At 43.1% G+C, this 21,856-nt stretch overlaps 1 protein-coding gene and 1 long non-coding RNA gene across 3 annotated transcripts in view; one reads left to right on the top strand and one right to left on the bottom strand.

Moving 5' to 3' along the window:
• CHST11 (carbohydrate sulfotransferase 11) overlaps positions 1-21,856 on the top strand; it is a 170,338-nt gene that overhangs the window by 17,487 nt on the left and 130,995 nt on the right. The gene's annotated exons all lie outside the window — the stretch shown is intronic.
• LOC310903422 overlaps positions 8,272-21,856 on the bottom strand; it is a 49,533-nt gene continuing 35,948 nt past the window's right edge. Inside the window, exons 1-2 of the long non-coding RNA XR_014587513.1 lie at positions 9,976-21,856; positions 8,272-9,939 (exon numbers count right to left, since the gene is read on the bottom strand). The exon at positions 9,976-21,856 is cut by the window's right edge and continues 35,948 nt beyond it. This is a non-coding gene — a long non-coding RNA (uncharacterized lncRNA). The remainder of the gene's footprint in view (positions 9,940-9,975) is intronic.

Genomic DNA, 21,856 nt, shown 5'->3' with positions numbered 1-21,856 from the left:
CTTTACAGCGTTGCTGTATTGCAGTAGCACAGAGGATCACGCTATTTTGCTTTGGCAGTGACTATCACAATGCTAGAAGTAAGCTGCAGGGTACCAGGGTTGCCAGTTCTGTTGTGAAGAGAGGCAAGAAGAAAAAAACAGATAAACTACTGATGTGAAAAACAAATGCTTCTTGTTCCATCTTCATAGAGTACCAAAAAAATTCTCCTAACTTGTTAGTCTGCAAGAGACAGATTTTATGGCATCAAAAACCTTAGCATGGAGATTGTAGTTCTAGATAAGCCAAAACTTAACTGGGGTTTAAGTGAAAAGCTTGTCAGCTGTAAAAAAGTTAGATCTCAAGAAAGAGAATTTAAATTTATGTCAATTTATACAGTGCTAATTTCTGCAGAGCAGATCTTGATATAAGACTGACAATTTGGGTCATGTTTGAACTTGATTTGGAGATTGGTCCTTAGTTGTTTTAGATCCAATTCCAAAGCTGAGTTGAGTGTGAATTGAGGATCAAAGCTGAAATGTCACTTTGTTTCAAGCTTGAGGGTCAGAATGAAGGTTCTTGTTTTAAAGTGTTTTTTCGTTGCATTACTATAACTTCAAGTGCAAAATACATCATTGTACTGAAAATCTCCAGTCTTTGAGGCTTAAAAGACTCATTGAAGATGAAGGTGAAACTGTTTGTGTACTTATAAGCATTACAACAAGAGACCTCAGTAAGAATAAAAAAGAGTCAGCTGCACAGAGAACTCTGGCAAAAGAGAAGCATTGCTATGGAGCTAAAAGATGAATGCTTGAAGGTGGTGGCTCTGCCTGCGTTTGAAGTTGTAGCATCAGTGAGTAAGGACATGCTGCCTTTTCTTGGGGAGGGAGGCTGGGCAGAATGTGTTAGCCTCCAGAGGACAGCAGCTGTGGTAGGAGTTGTTTTTAGAGATAGTTGTAAGCTGCTGGGGAGGTGGCGGTATGAAGGGGCAGTGGGTCAGAGTTGCTGATGCTGTGCATGGTCCCAGCCAGATTTACCTCCTAGTAACCTGCCTATGTTGCCCTACCCTGGCTCCATCAGAGTGATTACTTTCAGCAGGAAGCAAATTTACTGTCTCCTTTTAAAAGGTTTCTTTCCTTTCCGTTTCCAGTAAGTCAGTCTTGGGTAGATTGTAACAGAGCCAGTTAAAGATTGTGCAGTGAAGAGGCACGTCTGTTTAGAAATTAAAAGGAATGAAACATTTGGCAGTAACTGATGTGTCTTTTTTGGCAGGATCCAAAGAGCCCAGAAAGCATTTTTCCTTCATTAGTGATCCACATTTTATCACTGCTCCTGTGTTTTGGAAGCCCTTTTCAGTAAGGATGAGATGCTGTAATTGCATAAATCCAAGATTTCCCATTTATTAGGAAGGGCGGAAGCTTTGGATGTAGACTGGGTGCTGAAATTGTGCTGGTTCTAGGTCACCTGTACATCTCCCTTGAGCACAGAGAGCACCAAAAGCCAAGAAGATCTGTGTCAGTCAGAGCTGCATTAGGTTGTGCTGCCAGTCAGAGGCTTCTGGCAATGCTTTGCCTTGTGGACACAGATTAAATGAAAAAGTTTTTAATTTCAATTCTATTTTTTATTTCAAGCTCAGTGTAAGCTCTCTGTACCTCCAAACATACCCCTAACAACACATCGCTTTTGGTGGTTCTAGGGAAACTTGAGGGGTTTGTATAAAACTGTCTCTGGTGGCTTTGAACCAGCCCCAGTGTCTTAATTAAACATTTTAGGTCAGGCGTGACTCCACAGTGAGCCAAATCCTTTGCCTTTGGTGTTTTATTTGATCACTAGACTGTTTCTCTATCTAAAATGCTGCAGCATTCCCATTCAGCTTACTTTGTTAGTGTTAAGAGAGCTTCCCTTAAAAATTGCTTTAACCTATCTTTTTCTGTCTTTATTCAACTTTTCATTCTTGGTGACCTATTCCTTTCTGAAACTTTTCTTTTTCCCATCTCTTGCTGCAAACTAGATTGTTTTCAAAACATATATTGCTTTTGTGTTCTTCCTCCTTTTCCCTGAACCCTTATTTGTATTCCCTTCAGTCTCTCTGGCCTGGCTTTTTGTAGAAGCCAACTACTGCCCAGCCACCCAGCGGTGATTTTGTCACACGAGTTGTGGGTAAACTTTTTTGAAGAGTGAAAAGTTGTGTTGACAAAGGCAGCTTTGGGTTCCATGCAAGTTATTTCCAACTTCATTTCATAGTTCTATCTGAATAATAAAAATAGAACAGGTTTTGGAAGCAACTTTCCAACCAGGTTAGATTTATAAGCTGTACTTTCTGACAACCCACAAACTAGTTGGCTTGCTTAAGGAAACTGAAGCTGTGAGTCCTGTCAGTTTTTACCCAACTGAGATGAAGAATTAGTGTTCCTCAGCTGGCTCTCAGCGAGATAGAGGAATTGAACTTGTGAGGCCCATTTCTCAGAAGCAAGCCTTCCCTATTCACTGGGTTGTGGGGTTGCTTGGGATTGGCATCCTCTCCATCTCACAAAGCTGTTGTACTTGGCCAAGAGGGTTAGTAAAAGTGACTTAAGTGATTTTCTGTCCTGGAGGTTATGCCATTTCCCTTCAGCATTTTTAATCACTTCCTTCCATGAATAGTTTTATAGTTAGTTTTCATGTCTATGTTGTGTTCAAAAAATTCAGCAAAATGAAAGAGGAAAACTTTTTTTTTTTTTTGAGGGGGGGAAATTCTGACAAACCTTTGATATAAGATTTTTTTTTTCTTGTCCTTTTGCCACTGAACTACAACCGTGTTCTGTTTTGTTTCATGGCTTTGTAGGATCATTATCTGCTGGCTGACCTACGGCATCTGAAATTGCTAGTTCTCCACGAGAAAGTTCAGAGTGCTTGGCAGCTCTGTTTTGGGCTCTTCATTTCCCTGTTTACGGTCATTATACTGGCTTGATTACACTTTTCAGACTCCATTGAGATTGGAATGTGGCCCATCATCTGAGAAACTGAAAAATTTCATACATAAAATATTTACAAATGCTAATGAGTTCTTAGACCCCTAACCAAATGGTAATCATATATGTTATTTAATATGAAATCCACCCTCCTGGGATGACAACCAGTACTTCCTAGGCACCTCTGTTTACTCATCTAGCTACACGAGTCTTGAAAGATCATTCACTGAGTCATCCTGGCCCATGCTGAGTGCATTTTGATCCACCCACTTATCTTAGTATAAGCATACTTTTGTTGCTTATACTTTATGCTGCTGAGTATAGCTGTGGTTATATTAGGATCTCTATACAGTGGGAAGCCTGAAAGCAAAGTGAGATCTGATTTGAGCTTAGTCTCAGAAAAAAGCATGCAACCTCGAATTCAGGACTCCTCTGTGGCCCAGAAAGCCAGTCATATCTTGGTCTGTATCTAAAGAAGCATGGCCAGCAGGTCAAGGGAGGCGATTCTCCTTCTCTACTCTGCTCTTGTAAAACCCCACTTGGAGTGCTGTGATCACCTCTGAGACCCCCAGCACAAGAAGAACATGGACCTGTTGGATCGAGTCCAGAGGAGGGCCATGAAGAAGATCAAAGGGCTGGAGCACCTCTCACATGAAGATCGGCTGAGGGAGCTGGGATTGTTCGGCCTGGACAAGAGAGGGCTGTGGGAAGACCTTATATAGTGGCCTTTCAGTTCCTAAAGGGGGCCTACAGGAAAGCTGTGGAGGGACTCTGTCAGGGAATGCACTGATAGGACAAGGGGAATGGCTTTAAACTAAAAGAGGGTAGGTTTAGATTAGATAGAAGGAAGAAATTCTTCACTCAGAGGGTGGTGAAGCACTGGCACAGGCTGCCCAGAGAAGCTGTGGATGCCCCATCCCTGGAGGTGTTCAAGGCCAGGCTGGATGGGGCCTTGGGCAGCCTGGGCTGGTGGGAGGTGTCCCTGCCCATGGCAGGGGGGTTGGAACGAGATGGTCTGCAAGGTCCCTTTCAACCCAAAACATTCTCTGATTGTCTAAGCCAGCCAATTAGGTGTTAGATATTCTTCCTTGTACATTTTCTTCCTTGTGTATCTCTGCATGTTGCAGAGAGAACTAAAGTTAAATTCAAATCATTCAAGTAGCATTAATTTTGATACCTGAACCCCATCTGCATTTTTTGACAGTAGGTCCAGGAGGCTGTAGAATTAGTGGTTTAAATTAGAATCATAGAATCATAGAATATCCTGAGTTGGAAGGGACCCATAAGGATTGTCGAGTCCAACTCCTGGCACCACACAGGTCTACCCAAAATTTCAGACCATGTGACCAAGTGCACAGTCCAAACGCCTCTTAAACTCTGACAGGCTTGGTGCAGTGACTACTTCCCTGGGGAGCCTGTTCCAGTGTGCAACAGCCCTCTTGGTGAAGAACCTCTTCCTGATGTCTAGCCTAAACCTCCCCTGCCTCAGCTTGACACCATTCCCGCGGGTCCTATCACTGGTGACTAAGGAGAACAGATCGGCGCCTGCCCCTCCACTCCCCCTTGTGAGGAAGCTGCAGACTGTGATGAGGTCTCCCCTCAGCCTCCTCTTTTCCAGGCTAAGCAGGCCCAGTGACCTCAGCCGCTCCTCATACGTCTTCCGCTCTAGGCCCTTCACCATCTTTGTAGTCCTTCTCTGGACACTCTCCAACAGTTTAATGTCCTTTCTGTACTGTGGTGCCCAGAACTGCCCACAGTACTCGAGGTGAGGCCGCACCAGCGCAGAGCAGAGCGGGACAATCCCTTCCCTCCACAGACTAGCAATGCCGTGCCTGATGCACCCCAGGATACGGTTGGCCCTCCTGGCTGCCAGGGCACACTGTCAGCCACAACCCCCAGATCCTTCTCTGCGGGGCTGCTCTCCAGCGTCTCGTCGCCCGGCCTGTATGTATAGCCAGTGTTGCCCCGTCCCAGGTGCAGGATCCGGCACTTGCTTTTGTTAAACTTCATGTGGTTGGTGTTTGCCCAGCTCTCCAATCTGTCCAGATCTCTCTGCAAGGCCTTTCCACCCTCAACAGAGTCCACAATTCCTCCAAGTTTTGTGTCATCGGCAAATTTGCTCAAGATTACTGGGTGAGGGCCTCACGCTGGAAGCATTTGCCTGTGTCAGTACATTTCACATGTATGTGCAGTGCCATGATGTATATCTGTTTTACTTTGTGTTAGAAGGGAACCTGAAACCTCTTGTAAGCTGTTGTAAAATGTATGGCACCGAATGATGTTAAGAGAACTAGCATGTAATCCTTGGTAATTTTGTTGTGAATTGTGCATGCAACTAATGTGTCAAATATAAATAAGCTAATAACAGTAAAATAGATTCAGCATTGCTTTATGTTGGCTGAGGGGATACAGGGTGCAATTTGTGACAATCAGTATGAAGTATTTATTGCTCAGCCAATGAATGTTACCATTATAAACATGTTGTTTCAACATACCATGCTTTTCCTGCTGCATCTAGTGTGCAAGATGAAGTTTAGGAGGTCATTTGAATATAGGTTAGCTCTAATGTAATGAGACAGAAGCTTAATTTATGTTGTCCATGTTAATACTTATGTAATTCCTCTTCTGTTCTTTCCCCACCCCTTTCTCTATATATGAGATCCCAATGATGACTTGTAACTCATACTTTATATCCCTTAAGTTTCTACTGTGTGATTTTTTTTTTTTGTTGTTTTTGATGTATTGGGAATATCTGAGTTCAGCTGGCAAATGTGTGAACATCATTTGGGATCTACAGCAATGTCTGGTAATAGCTGTTTGTGCACAGTGATTTCCAGCATTTCATTCATCGTTCCCTGGAGCTCTAAGCAGCACGCTTGTATATGCTCTTAGACTAACTCTGAAACTACTCAAGGCCTGCATGTTGAAATTACTCAAGGCCTGCGTGTTCAATGGAAAACTCGAACTGCATGTGGAAGAACCTGGGAAGCACTGTTTTTAGCACCATTTGTCCTTTCCCCATGCTGCAGGGATATCATGGTATTGAAGCAATGAACTTGAGTTTTCCATGTTTTTTTTTCCTATTACAAATTTCTAGTAGTGTTATGTTTGCAAGTGGGGATTGTGAATCAGAGGAGGGATTTTTGAAGGCATAGCCTATATGTGAACTTTTTGTTCCTAAGAGTCCTGGTTGTGTTTTCAGCCCTAGTCTTAATAGGTCTTTATCCCCAGTCACCTTGTTGCAGGTGTTATATGGCCTTTCCTTTCCATTTGAAACAAGTGTTGCCCCTCTCCCAGACAGAGGGCCAAACTGGCTGATTGTGCCTCAGCAGAATTGATGATTCCTCATGGAAACCAAGGTCCTAGAAAAGGAAAGGAAAAGCATAGAAAAGTCAGATTTTAGAGCAGTAAGGTGTAGCTGCACTAAAAGAAATTGGGCAAGTGACTGAAAAAAAGTCTCCAAGAATTACACTTACCTTCTTAATGTTGATATCTAGGACCTGATAAGGTGATTTAAATAATAAGTCTATTTCATAATAAATTTGGAGGAGCGAGGTGGTTACCATGCAGAGGGAGTACCTTTAAGCTTTCCACACACACACACACACACACACACACACACAGACACAGACACACACACACACACACACACAAAAAGGTAGAAATGGAGAAGAGATTAGAAACATATCATTTTAAGCTACATTTCAGATATGGTCATGTTTTAGGGCAGATGAGCAGATCAGTATGGCTTCATACAAGCTATGATTCCCCCACTTAGCCTGTTCGGTAATGGGTAAGAGAAGCAAGGCTCTGAAGCTGAGCCCTGCCCCACACACAGAGCTGTGGAAGGTGGAGCGCAGTGTAACTGGTACCAGCCACAGGTACTGCAGTGCTTTTTGGGAACACGTTTCCAGAAAACAACGTCCCCACATGGAGAACCAGCAACCAGACTGACCAATATCTGAAGCATAGATTGTCTCTCCAAGGCACTGACACATATGCTAATCCTTTCATAGACAAGGGTTACAGAAGTGAAAATGTTGGAGGTAAATATTTAATGAAAATTGAAATCCTGAGAGGTGCTGGGAAAGCCAACAGCAAAAGGCTAGCAGATCATTTGTTACAGTGGCAATTCAATGCTGAAGCGAACAGTAGGTTTCAAATGGTACAAAGCAGAAAAGGCTGCTGGCATACTTCTTTCTAAAGCCGCTATTGTAGGAATGATAGTAACAGTAAATAGTTTTCAGATGTGCAGATCTTATGTACTACTATGCAATGACTATGTAGATGTGGGGTCAAGGAAGGGAAATGAGCCAAACTAAACAGGACCTCCTTTAAATGTCTCCAGGAAAAAAAAAGAGGCAGTAGGTCTGAATAAAACACAAAGAAACAGTAAACAGTGTGGGAGGAGAAGAGAAGGAAAATACGATAGTAATACTCCCAAACAGCGTGGTCGCTGAAAGAGGTGCTGAAGTGTTTTACAGATTGGTAAATTTTTACTGGCCGGAGCACTTTTTGGGAATAAACAAGGAGTAGTTCTGCAGTGCCAGATGTTAGAGCCAGATGTGGAGCCTTTTATGTCCCCTATTGCAGGGAAAAGCCATGCAGTAAAAGCTGATTCACCAAGGAAACTTGGGTGGCTTGCAGTGATAAGCATAGTCTTCGGCTCTACGAGTTTGATCAAAACAAAGTGGTTAGATAAAGCTGAATAGGTGGGATAAGCAAGATTGTTTCGGGTGAATCCAAAGGTGTGTCAAGCAGACACACACCCTGAGAGCACTAGGTGGTTAGAAAAAAATATACAAAACCAAACCAAAAACCGCAAAAACAACCAAGCTTGCGGTGGGCCTTGCAGTGTAGTAAACCACACAACAGATTTCATCAGGGTTCACTGTCGAACACGCAAAGCACAATGGGACACCAATAATAATTAACATCTTCAAGGATATATTTCAAAGTGAAGCATATGCCATTAAAATGAATGAAGGCTTGAGGGAATGGTTAACAGAGATCTGTTTGTCGAACAATGGTTCGTTCTTTCAGATCTGCTGTATATCTCCGTGTAAATAAATGTGTAGGTGTATATCTCCATGTAAATAAATGTATATCTGCTGTATATCTCCATGTAAATAAATGTGTAGGTGCATCAATTCCCTGATAATACGATGTTAAAGAGATTTCAGATCTGATTTATTTATATTTTTTTTTTGTAAATAATTAATCGACCAGTGTTTGAGTAAAGACCAAAATTTAGCGGCGTGTAACAAAACAGATGCATTTTTCCCCCCTTAGCTAATTATTGACTGCCCTAGCAGTTCCCTTGTATGTTCTGTTGGATTGTAGAAAAAAAAAAAGAAGGAATTTCAGACATTACCTGCAAGCTGCTGAGTGTGTTTAGCGGGCTGGAAGGTCAGCTGGCTTTGTTTCCAGTTCTCACCTTGCAGTGGAGAACCATCCACGGAAATGAAGCACTAAACCATGGCTTAAAGAAAGTTGGCTCTTCAGTTTATTCAAAACTTGCACGTGGTGTTTGCACTGAGAGAGTGTTTCATTTGTGCATGGAGGCACAAAATACCAGACCTTACACATCCATATCTTGAATTTTGGGGTTTTCCTCAGTGCAGAGAGGAAGGGTGGTTTCCGTCACTTGGCATCTTTTTTCCAGAGAAACCTTCTGCACCATCTTTCTTGGGTCAAAAGCAGTAGGTGAAGCAGCTGTGTTACAGATTTCCAAGCTTAGAGCATCATGAAAATTGATGATAGCTGCCTCCATTTGTGCCCTTGTTTGAAAAACACTGCTCCTTACTATGAGGTGCCCAGACCTTTCCTTCAGCGTTAGCTGCAAGTGCTGCTCTCTGGAGCAGATGAAAGAAGAGACTGTCTGCAAGCGTGCCAACAAGGACAGCACAAGAAGGGAGAAAATGATTTGAATTAAAAAGGATGGACATGACAAGCACACGTGCATTGGGTATGAGTAATTTAGAACCACTAGAAGGACTTCTGCAAAGAAGGAAAAAAAACTATTTTAATGGTTGGTGCTTGATTATTTTATAAATGAGGTCATTCAATACATCTAGCTTCAGTAGCCAGAACTAATGATCTGTCCCGAACCAGGATTCCCTAGAGTAATTATTCTGAGTCATGCATCCAAGAAAAAAAAACACCAAGGCCTATGGGATTCATGATCACATTATTCCACCTAGCAAATGCATGGGTAGTACTTTGAAAGATAACAGTGATATTTGGATCTCTGTTGTTTTGTTTCACAGTCTTATGTGCCTGAAGAGAAAACAGAATTAGATAGTTCAGCTCCATACCCCAAAGGCTGATGGAAATCGTGTCTCAGATCTGTATGCCACAAAATACATAACACATAAATAAGTGATAGCTGTTCTTAAGTTTTTCACACAGTGCTGCATATTTATTTATATATTTTTATAACTGTACCCATTTTGCTCATTCCAGCAGTCTAAAATACCACATGATGGCACAAGTCCATGGTGATGATGCTCGTGGCTTTCTTTGGCCAAATCGCAGAGCCTTTGGGGGATCTTCCAGATGTAAGGCAGCAGGTGGGCATAGACTAAAGCACATTTTGAAATGTAGAAGAATCTCAAAGACTGTTAGGGTTCTGACAGCAGATTTTCACTCTAAATGGCTTCTGTGATAATGAACTGCCTTTTCCTAATAATGTCACCTAAATGAGCACATGGCTGCATCTAAGGCTAAAACCTGTTTGAGCTACTGGGTACTGGTGAGCCTTTATATGCTGTGCTGTCTCTTCCTGCTACCCACTCCTACTGAAGTCAGTCAGAAGTGTCTCCTTGTCCCACAGGCTGACTGGGCCATTGCTGTAATAACAGCCCATTGCTCTTCCCACTAGAATGTGGCTGTGAGACATCAGCTGCCATATAAAAGCTGTATAAAGTTGGTTGTTGACGTGAGCAAGGGTCTCCAAACAAGCTGTAGCTTTTCTTGAGAAGTATGGAAATTTAAAGAAAGTCAGCTTAACTGACTAATAATAATACTACTAATAATAAATAATACTTAAGTATTTTTGTGCAACCTAATTAGAATGACCTAACCTACAAGAATTTGCTACTTTTCTGGCAGATCCTCCTTCTCTGCAAAAGGTTCGGAGCAGGGACTTTCTCGTTCTGCCCAGAGGCTGCTTAGGGCAGTGCTGTTCTGCCCCAGCGCTGCAGATCCTGCAAGCAAATAATCATCTCGCTAGCACATGTCTGTCTCTGCATTACCCTGACCTTGCAGTTGTCCCTTTGACTGTAGACTATATAAGGGGACAAAAACTTGTTCTTTAAAGCGGGGAGCAGTTCTCCTTTTTCAGTATCTTTGTGTAGCTGTAACAGAAGATTGCCTATTGTCACTGCCATGTTGAAATAAGGCCTATTTTGCATGATATAACTTGAAAAGGTTAGACTTGTGAAATACCACAGCAAATAGTAGATAAAGATAGTTGTGTGTTTTTTTCTAATTGCTGCTTATCTCTTTTGTTTTTGCTAGTAATTTAGGCTAACTGTGTTTTAAGCACGGTACTGGAAATTACCCATTGTTGTATTTTAAACAAAGTATCACTGGCTATTTTTGGCCATGGGAGTGCATAGCTTTGAAGCGCTTCAACAAAGTGAAATTAATTTGAAAAACTCCAGACAGAGAGTTGCTGTGTTTAAGACAAAGACGTACATTTGGCAACACTAGCCAGTTTTCCATGTTGTTCTTTACCGGACTATGTAAGGATGCAGCAATATGCCTCTCTTGTTAGAAGCTAAGAGCAAGATGTATTCTCATAACCCAGTAACTATTGCAGGTATTTCAGCCGTTCCCATGGAAATTTGCATTTCTTCCATTGAGATTTCAAATTCACTATTGCTTTTCACATGCAACTTGATCCCCGCATAATTCCTCTTGCATGGCCGTGGGCTCTATCCCCATGGGTGCTGAGTTGGCTCCTGGAGGTGGGAGCTGTTTGTGGTCCCCAGGCTTCAGCAGGAGGAAGCGGTGGCACCGGCAGCCCTGCAGCACCGCTCAGGATCTGTCCTTCGCTGCGGGCTGCGTGGATACGAGAAAGAGAGACTCCAGGGTTTGGGCTGCAGAGGGTTTTGTCATTTATCATCACAAGGCTAGAGCATCTGAAGCAGACTGACTCATCTACTTCCTAGTGACTCACTGTATGTTTTCTTTTTCCTGGGTGGAAAAATAACTCCTGTATTTCTAGCGGGAACGCAAAGTGAGAGCCTGACCGCAGATACCAGTTTATATCGGTAAAAGGCAAATACATATTTAGAAGTATTTTTCATTACAGGAGTCCTAGGAAATTTATGCTTATGTGGTTTGAGGCAAGAACTGAGTCAAAATGTGTAATTGTTTCAGCAGTCAAGACTGGGGAAGGATGCCTGGGCATGGAAACGGAGCAACTTGTTCACAGTCATTTTGAGGTTCAGTGTGGAGTCAGGTGGAGAATACATCTGCCCTAATTCGTTTCTGAAGCTGTATCCCTTCAGCCGCCACACCTCTGGGGTGTTTCAACTGAGTGTGTCTTTAGTTTAGTAGGCCAGAGTAAGTGAATTTCATTTTCCATGTTAACTTTGTGTTAGTTTTACTTGTTTTTCATCTCTGACAGTCTGAAGAGTCTCTTCCTGTGCCAATTTCTTCTATTTACTTGCTTGCTTTAGATAAGGGACAAGAATTTTCTCATAGGAACTTTTATGCTAGTCCCTGATTTTGTTTAACTAAAAGGTCTGCCTCCACTTGTTTTGTGGTTGTTCAGCACTGTAACATTACAGTCACAACCCTGTCCTCCTCCATGCTCATGTGTTATGTTCTCAGGGAGGATCTGATTCACCAGTGCCTTACTGGGTATTTACACAAGGGACTCTTATAGTGTCGATGAAGTTGAATTTTGTTTTGGACCAAATAATGTTGTCCTGTAGCTTCACATAATGTTTTCCCTCCCAGTTTTAAATTCCCTTTTCAGGTATACTCCTGTCTTTGAAAACCACACCTCAGCTGTCTCTGCTTGGAAGAGCTGCTGTGGTGCTTTTCCATTGCCCCCCCTGGATGAGGCTGCATGCGGTGCACACCCCCCCTGCCCCTGGGGGAAGGCTGCACATCGCAGGATCCCGCTGCAGAGTCCGTGTCCATAGCCTGGCTGGGGAGCACCGGCTGTAGGGTGGGAGCAGGCAGCTGACGGGAGCCATTGCACAGCCCAGTTAAAGCGGTTTAATTTTTGAGCAAAGAGAGAGGAAGAATTTTATGAAAGGAAGGTGCTAAAAGTTCAGTCCCTTCACAGTAATTCTGTTTCTTTCAGATAGCTCTGAAATAAAATCCTCTGCTATTTCTGCTTGCTAAGACTGTGCAATTAGAACTGCATAAATTAACTCCTCCTGCTTATGGCTTATTGAGTTCTTCCTTGTGTACTTACTTTTAAGCAAAGGGTAATGTTAAAAACTTATTCTGCAGGAAGTCTAAGTGTGTATGTGCTTAAATATGAAAAAGTCTTGTTGATTGGCACCTGGCTTGTTGATAGTGTTTTGGTAGATCTGTGCTCCAGCTTCTGCGTGCAGCACTGAGGGTTGGCGTGCGTGTATGATGGTGGATTTAAACAGAATTTCTGAGGTTTCCGCTTTCTTTCTGTGGCTGTAATTCATATTCTTTCTAGCTGCCTTGATAAAGAATGGAACTGCTAATCTTCATTTTAATGGAGGCAAGGGTTACAGCACCATGCAGAGTTGTAGGATGTGTCTGGCTGGGGCTCAGGGAAGGTACAGCCATGTCTGGTTTCCCTGCTTGACATTTGGACACTTGCAGCTCAGGAAAGGAGTGACAGCGTAGGTGGCTTTGCTGTTCAGACCATTTTATCCTGAATCTTGTTTTCCATGAGTCACGAAATCTTTGGGGTAGTTCCGCTTCTGAACAGGGGCAGCATGAGGGAAAACTTCTCTTGCATCATCTGTCTGCTTTCAACACATTCCCCCCCCTCAAGTCAACTGCAATACATTAACTAAGGGGAAGTGTTTAGTGAGGCAGAGCAACATACACTAAACATTTTACTGCAGAATAGAAAGCATTTTAAACAGGACTGAATAATATAGATGCTGTCCATGTTCTCATTGCCTAGTCAATGTCTCACATTCAGAGTTTTCTGTTTCATCGAGATGACCTGAGGTAAAGCACCGAAAGAAGGCTGGATTCAGCTTGTGAAGGATGATGCACTCTGATCAGGAACAGAAACAAAAGTCTGAGCCATAACGGTATTTTACAAAGATGGCTTGTTACTTGCTTGACACTGCCTTGCAGGGCTCCAGTATTTAGACTGAAGTGCCCCAAACTATTCCCCAGTTCACCAGCTCCTCTGTAATGCGAAGAGCTCTTCTCCCCTGCACAAACATGACCTTCAAAAGTCAAAGTGTCTGTGGAATAAAGATAGATGGCTTTCAGTTGCAATAGTTTGTGTTTGTTTTGCCCAAATTGAATTGTCTTGAAATCAACAGCTGATTTATATAAGGTTTACAGCATGTCATTGACTTCTTGATGTGTTTCTAAGTGTACAGTTTATTAAACATTAGAGTAGCCCTCACAAGAAGTTAAGTTTTGAATTTTCTTGCATTAAAACTTCCTGTCTTCTACAAAACCTTTTAGAAAGCTACTTACAACCATCAGCTCACAAAACTTACATAAAGATTTTTTTGCTAACCAAATTTGTTAAACATATATTAGTGTGAGATGTTACTTGTTTCTGAGGCAAATCTTATATAAATTTATTTTAAATCGTTGTTCAGAAACATGAGACAGACTGCCCTAAACTTGCAAAAATATGATTCAAGATAGTCTTTTGTAATGAATCATTGACAGGGCTTGCTTAGAGTTCATCTAAGAAACTTTTCCCAGGTATCAAGCGCGGAAATGTGACATAGGAGGGGTCCACTTTTAAGAAGGGTATTGGCATCTGTCCATCATATTAGGCTTTCGGCACTGGGATTTGAGGTTCTCTTGTTCTTTTTTCTCTTTTCCAAATGCTCGGGTTTGATATATGTGCCTAAAAAAGGACTAGATTTCTGAAAAAAACATAATTATGTGTCATACTGAGGTAAAGCTGGCTGTTGGTGCCTGAAGAAACTGCCCCAAGTCCTGGTTCTCAAACTTTTTAAAATGGTCCTAGGGGACTTCTGAACATGTTAACATGTTCTGATTTTGATAAGTAGCATGTACTTGCTGTTGTAGTGAACCAGGCATTCTGAACCAGGCACACTGTTGTAGTGAACCATTTGGCAGTGGGCAAGATGGAGGAAGGGGAGAGCTGATGCTACATTTAAGACCGAGCTGTGCCATGCCATGTTTTTTTCCTTCCTACTCTTGCCAAGCTATAGTTACATTTTCTGCCTTTTTCCCCACTCATCCCCTGCTCGCTGTCCACCTGGAGCTGGATGCCGGCGTGGAGATGTTCACATTGCTGGGCTGTGCTTGAGTGCTGCCTGTGCCCCAGTACCATCTGCATGCAGGACAGAGCCAGCAGCTCCCCAGCAAAAGCCCTGCTGGGTTCAGGGCGGCCTGAATTGGTAGCCTCATTTCCCAAGGATTGTCTTTGCCCCTGTCACAATTTTGAATAGTGGAAACCATTAATGAATCTTTTTTTAATGGTTCCCGACGTTCAGTTTTCTGAGGCACCTGGGTACCTGAACCTCTTTTATTTTTTCCACTGGGGAACTATGGGCCTGAACTATTGTTCCTGCTCCGGCAGGGGGATTGGACTAGATGATCTTTCAAGGTCCCTTCCAATCCCTAATATTCTGTGGTTCTGTGAACACACCCTGCTCTGAAGGCTTCAGTCCTGATCCCCGCCCAGGGCCTGGAGGCTGCCACCATTACGTGCAGGCCAGCCTGCGGCCATGGGGAGCTGCGAGCAGCCCCCTTCAGGAGGGGGAAGTGGGAGGTGGCTGCCGTGTCCAGCCATTTGCCACGGCGGCAGGGGCGAGATTTATTCGATTCTGTTACAGTCTGAATCCCCTGGGCACTGGCAGGAGGATGGGGAAGGACTGTAATTAGTTTAACTGGCCACAGGTGTGTATCAAGAGCAAACTGGAGACAGAGCAAATTACAGGGCAGATTCTGACCCCGGCTGTTGCTTTAAACAAATGGATCGTGTGCTGGCCTTGGGGCTGGGTGTTTCTCTGTGCTGGGGCTTGGTCTGTGGAGGCATATATTCAGAGGTTCAGACTCTTGGAGGACATTGTGACAAATAGAGAGGTTGACCCCACACGGGTGTTGCTAAGGTTAATGCAGAGCCCAGCCCTTGCTTGCTGCTGGTGCTTCTAGGGCAGCATGTGGTCCCTTCGCGGGTCTTCTCTGTGATGACGTGGGGTGGTTGATGTCCACCAGGCTGCTTACAAAGCAGAAAACCTTTCTGTAACTTTGCTAGCCTCCTTAAGCGGAAAGCGTTGCATGCCACAGCTGGCCTTCTCAGAGAGGACCTTTGCTCAGCATCCAGCCTGCCAAGGACCTGTACATCCATGGAGGGCTTGTGCAGAAGCAGGCACATCTCTCTAACATCTGGGGCCCTCCCATGGCAGCACTTCATTGTACCAAATACATCTCAATCCCTGTCTGAAGGGCTTTTCTTAAACTGATGAGAAAGGAAAAGGTGGGAGAGGCAGCATCAGCACCCCAACAAGTCACAGAGATTGGGAGTACAGCCTGCAAACACCAAGGCTGTCACAGATCCCAGGTTTCTGGGCTTTCCCTCAAAAACCTATTAATTAGATTTTGCTGCTGCTTTCTAAGCCTCTCGCCAGGCTTGGCTCTTTTAAGAGCTAATACTGGTTTTGATTTCCTTGTGGAGTTCACTGTTGAGTTATTTGACATGTTATGGACTTTCTCATAAGAACTTGCAGGAAGCTTCATTGTGACTTCCTATGCGTTTAATGCATTGCCATTTTAATTTTAATAGCTGTAAAGGACATACCTTTCTGGAACACTAACCTTAATTTACTTTCATTTAAAAAGCAAAATACAGAGTGTAGTTTGCTACAACTTACTTTTGATTTGCAAAACGTCTAGAGATCTTGTCAGAATTTTATCCAGTTCACAAAAAAACTTTTCCTCACACTTTTCTGTCCATATCCCAGGAGAAAAATGTAACAAAAAACATATGCGTGTTCTAGATCCTAGTGCATGATAAGCATTGAGGCGGAAGGCAGGTTTAACTCCTGTCCTTGACTCAGCAGTCTGTTATTATTTCCTTCGCTCGGTACAGCTGTTTATTGTGTATATAAATGACTGAGAGTCCCACACAACCAAGGTAGAAGACTAGTGTTCACAGCAGGTAGCACCTTGCTCTGCAGGCAGTCCCATCAGCTTCAGTGAAGCTGTTTGTAGTGAAAGGTATTAAGCAGTGCAAGTAAGGGCACAGTTCATCAGCTGTTCCACCGACAACAGATGGGGGCTGTATGGTTGCTGCTTCTGCACCACTGTGCTGCCCCCCTCTGCCCCGTCTGTCAAGCAGCTGCCCTTGTTTAGTCAGCTATGATTTGTCTGATTGTGCTCTGTGAATGATTTGGGTTTGTTTTTTAACCCAGTTTATTTCACAGGACCAGAGGAAGGCACAGGTAGGCGTATTTTTGACTGCCCTGCTCAGTTTTGCTAAGATAAATCCATCTTCCCCATTATGGTACAGTGACAGGAATAGGGTATCACACGGACCTAACTATCCCACAACTGCAACTGAAAGCTCAGGGTCTCTTCATTTGCGATGTATTTCATCAGTCTCCCTATGTCAGCATTGACCATGAGTTCCTGTTTCTCCATCTCCTCTCAAGAGCTGGTGGCTATGAGCTAGCAGTAAGTTGCTTGCCACAGGCTCTGCATCCCCTTGACAGCTCCCTTCTGTCCCAGGACTAGTACAGGACTTCCAGGTAAATCTGCTGGCCAGTGGTGGATGTGCCCGAAGAGCAGTCTAGAGAGAGAAGACCAGAGCTAGAGGGCAGCCTGAGGGTTGTGTGTGCAGCACGCAGGGCTCAGAGGAGTCCCACCAGGGAGGTGGCTTCTCAGCTGCAAACCAGCCCCAAAGCCACCTGCCTGGTGACCCAGCATCTTGCTCCTGTACTGTGAAGGAGGACCCTGGCAGAGCCAAATGACTACAGTGATTTTTTGCTGCAGTGGACAGTGTCACTGCCAGATCTTCTTGCATGAGCTCCTGCTTAGGTGTCCTTTGATGTTAACTATAGTGTACTGACATTTTTCACAGTCTTTATGCTTTAATGACAATTATTTGTCACACTTCAGTTTTTGTACTGCTAGCATACAGCACTGAGATCTCCTGCAAGGCTCAGATGGATATCTTAATTTAAAAAGAAAAAAAACCCTACCATACTGTGTATATATGCATTTAGAAGTAATTTTATGAATATAGAAAGCTGCGGTTCTCCATGAGGGTATTCTCTGTTTCAAAGAGATCGCTGCTACTTATGGCAAGACATCTGTTCTCTGAGCAGCCCTGCAAGGCACTGAACAATAGGCCTGTTTTTTGGCAGGCCTCCATAGTCACCAGCATCTAAGAATAGCATATGGAAGATCTCCACTCAATAGCAGTTGATGTTGATGCGTGCAAGCAGGTGTCTATTTTAATTCTTTATTGTATGAAGTCTAAAACACTTAGCTGGTATAGTTCCTTCCTCAGGACTACTCAGTTCATAGTCAGATCCTGGCTCACCACTGGAAAAATGACTTGTATCCCACAGTCAGATGGATAAGAAGCCACTTGGAATAGCAGAATTCACTTACCCTTTACCAGCAGGGTCCTGGGGAAGCTGGTTGATGCAGCTATGCATTTTGTGCTGGGATCGCTGTCTCTTAACGTCTTTCTTTGATCTTTTCTGTCAGCATCCCTTCCATGCAATGTTAAATCTCTGGTGTATAATGAGGGCTAGGATATGCAGCAAATTTTCCTTACAGAGTGACATTGATAATCTATCCCCTCTGCTGCTTATGTTCCCAAGACTTCCAAGAACTAGATGACTCGGAGATTGCTATGTCAGGTTTGGTTTAGAGTTGCCCTAAACTTAATGGGAAGAGAAATACACAATAGCGAGGGCTATGTCTGCACAGAAATAATCTCTTATGATTGGAGCGAAAGAAGCTTATGGTTTACAAGGTAATTTTTCCAATGCCTGTCTTTAGAGTTAGCAAGAACTGGCAATTTCTTTTCCATTGGAAACAATGATAAGGTGGATAAACCTGAGACTGCACCAGTGCGAACTAGAAACCAGAGACTTTGAGCATGGCATTGGTTGCCTCAATGCTACTGATCTCTCTGCAAGTAGTCCTCCAGACACCCAGAGGTTCTGAGACCCAGAGCTTTGAGTCCAGGCTGCGTGCACAGGGAGAACGGAACCAGGTGCCATTTGGAAACTAATATTCATGATTCTGTAATTTCTTTCACCGCTGAATTAGTTAGTTTTTCTGAGAAGAAATTATCAGCTAACAATCTGAAACGAGGGTGACAGAAACACCATGCATATAAGCTCTTCTAGAGACCATTGAGGTTCCTGAAAAACACTGTATGTGATATATTCTTGTTTAGGGAAAAAGGAGCAGGAAGAGAGAGCCAAAAATCAGGGACAAAACTTCACAATGTCATCTATGATCATCTGGATTTCACAACGTCATCTATGATCATCTGGATTTCAATAGCAGCACTGGTGTAGAACAGAAGTTGTACAGATGATCTAAGGGAAATGACAAATAGAAGACACAAAACCTAATACAAACAGACAAGCATTTTGTTGTGCCCAGTTTGGAAAACTATCGTGTTAATGAGTCTAGTTGCTTCTGAGTGTATTTTCTCTACTAAATGGAATATTTTACTGCTCAAATCTGGTCTAGACAGTTTAGCCACAAAATTTTAACATTCTTTTGAGATCATTAAAAAAAAGCTCCAGCCATATTTGAACAAATGGCTTTTCATTGAAGACCATCACTTCAGCGGTAGGACTAAAACAAAAAGGTTTTCCCGTGGTGATTGGGCTGCTAAGGAAGAGAAGAATTGACCTGTGGACTAGATGCTGGGGAACAGGAGGAGGTCTTTTCTTTTTGATAGCTGCTCATTTATTAACTCTCAGCCCAACAGCAAACTGCGGGGATTCAGGCTAGAGCTCTCTTTGCTTTGGGGCAAGATTTGCCTTTGTGAGTTCCTGTATAAATCTCCAGTAGTTCCAATTGCCTCAGTGCTGATACTGATTTTAGAAGTGGCTCCCCCAGAGCAGACGAGGGATAAAGATCGTCTGTATCAATTTTAGTAATTGTCTGTCTCAATCCTTAGTAAGTGTAAGAATGGAAAAGTGGAAGTTTAGTTAAAAAATAAATCTACAAGCTCTCTTTATGTAGTTTCAGTTGCTTGTAGTGAAATTGTTGATGTGGCTGAAAATAAGGATGCATTCGAGTGTTTGCAAAATTGGAGCCTAGAAAAGGGGCACAGACCCTTTTCTAAACTTGTAGATCGGTAATATTGGGCTAAATTTGCCTCCTTGTTATCCCAGCCTCTGTTCTAAGTAGTGGGTTTTCCAACAAGGACTGCGAGATTGAGCCTATATTTGCCCTGAACAATAGATCTTGCTTGAACACCATTCAGTGTTATGTGTTTAAATAACCAAAAACAAACAAAAAAACAACCATGCCCCATTCTCTCCGATGTACTTGGAACCAATGTTCCAAAAATGGTTTTAAGATGAAGGGTTATTCTGTATCATTTTCTCTCTTTCTATATTTTTGCATTCATTCAGTTTCCAGAAATATTACGAAAACCATTCTGGAAGAAACCACACAGCTATTTTTTCTGGGCTCTCTCCAGAAAGCTGCACCAGAGTGCTCGAGTACAGACCCATAAAGTTAGGCACCTGCTGGTGAGCTGGTACAGTTGTGTGCTGGAGGTAGCTTCCCCTCCCATTGCTACTGGACTGTTATTGCTGCCTTAATCAGTAAGAGCAGCAGGTACTCAGTGCCCTGGAAAATCAGGCTACTTTTAGTTTATAAAGTAAAAAATGTATTCTGGAAGCGTTAGTATGTATTGAAGTCCTGCAGTATACAGTGGATATTTGTATGCATTGTGCTTTGGTGATTTGACAGATTTTTAAAACATTCATGGATTTTTTTTGTTTAGATGAAAAACAAAACTAGAGAGGATGCGCTCTTGCTGCAGTTACCTCTCGTATTTCTGCAGGTGATACTCTCTTGTAGTAGGACTGAGTCAGTAGATGAGCCATGATCTGTGAAAGAGGGTAACTACTGATGCCTGGGGCTCTCACGTATTTGCCATTTAGGCCCTTGTTTCTATTTTAGTACTGATGAAATATCTCTGATTCCTGTACAAGCACTTGTTTTGTTTCCAAGTTTTGTGGGCGCTCTGGTAGGCATTAGCCAAATCCCCAGCCAGGCAGGCCTTTCACAGCCGCAGGCCAAAGAATTAATACAGACACATCCAGAGCCTGCCTCCAGAAGGAAACTAAATACTTGAATGTGAAGTGAAAAGAGCACATGTGCATAGTGAAAGAGGAAAAAAACCTCACCCCCAGCATAATCTGCCTGGAACATTTGTTGAAGTGTGGATTATGCAGAGATCATTTTATCTCCTGGCATTAGTCATATGGATGTGCAGCCTTTCCTTAAAAACAATTGGACCAACAGAAGATCCTTTTAGGAAGGGGGTGGGAAAGAAAGTCACACAATGCGGTCTGTTTCTCATCTTTTGGGGATTTCAAAGGAGGTTTGGTTTTCCTTCTGACAGAGGTCAGGCCTGTGCAAATGAATCCAGCGCAAGGAGTGCTGAGGGAGGGCCTATGCTGTGCACCAGGTCAGGTGAGGTGGTCTGTGGTGGCTGTGGGGGTTCTGAACAAAAATTATCTTAAAAAGGGTTAAGGGATTGGAAATACATCCAATATTCCCATCTGATGCCAAGCTGCCTCTTTAATCCATCACGCCGTAACAGGCCATCCTTTCTTTCCTTGGTGACTTTATGCAGACAGGCTGCATCAGCTCTCGGTAGTGTTTTGGACGTGGGCAGCCTGCTCAGGGTGGCCCTGCTTGAGCAGGGGGTTGGACCAGATGGCCTCCAGAGGTCCCTTCTCACCTCAGCCATTCAGGGATTCTGTGACTTTAGATGTGCAAGATACTTTTTCACTAGGTCACTGTTAGTAAGGATGTTCACGCAGAAAATGGAACTGGGTTTAGTATGGGAGCACCCCAAAGTGGCTCCAAGTTACATCTTACTGGTTGAAACTTTCCCTGCCATTTTAGCTGGCTGAGTTTTTTTTCTCTTCTGTCCTGTACTCAGGTGTGAACTGAAGAACTCCCTGCCAGCCTGCATAGGCTGCCATCTGTTGACCATCCCTTCCCTCTTGGGTTTCTCCTTGGATTCACCATTTTTTTGCAGTTTTGCAGAGCGCATGGTCAGACTGACAGCTCCCAGCCTCTCAGGTGCAAGTACATTGCAGTCGGAAGACCCCAGGCTGTTCCCAGCTACCACCTACAGTGCTGGTTGAAGTTTATGCTACTTTTAGTTTGGGAGCTGCGTGTCTCTGGAGAGGAGCAGGTTCGCCTGTTGCTTGATACAGATATGAAGCAATCAAAGGATTGCTTTGTTACAACTGTCATTGTCAGAAAATTTGTCACAAAAAAGTGATTTACTCTTTCATATCTAATTAACAGTGTTACTTTCATCTTGAGGCTTCCTTTTATTATTTTCTTCCTTTCTTGTCTGGAATAAAAGTTTCAGAACCAGATACTAATACTGAAGTTCAGTGCTTGGGAAAGCAGAGAGCTTATATCAAATGTTCTGACTGTATCATTGACTTTGCTTCACACATCAAAGAAATTCATCTTGGAAAAAAAAGAAAAACAAGAGAGAAAGATAATTAGGAAAGCA

Source organism: Anser anser (genome assembly GCF_964211835.1).
Source record: "Anser anser genome assembly, chromosome: 1".
Taxonomy (NCBI): domain Eukaryota; kingdom Metazoa; phylum Chordata; class Aves; order Anseriformes; family Anatidae; genus Anser; species Anser anser.
Note: the sequence above shows the minus strand (reverse complement) of the source record. Positions and strands in the feature narration are given on the sequence as shown.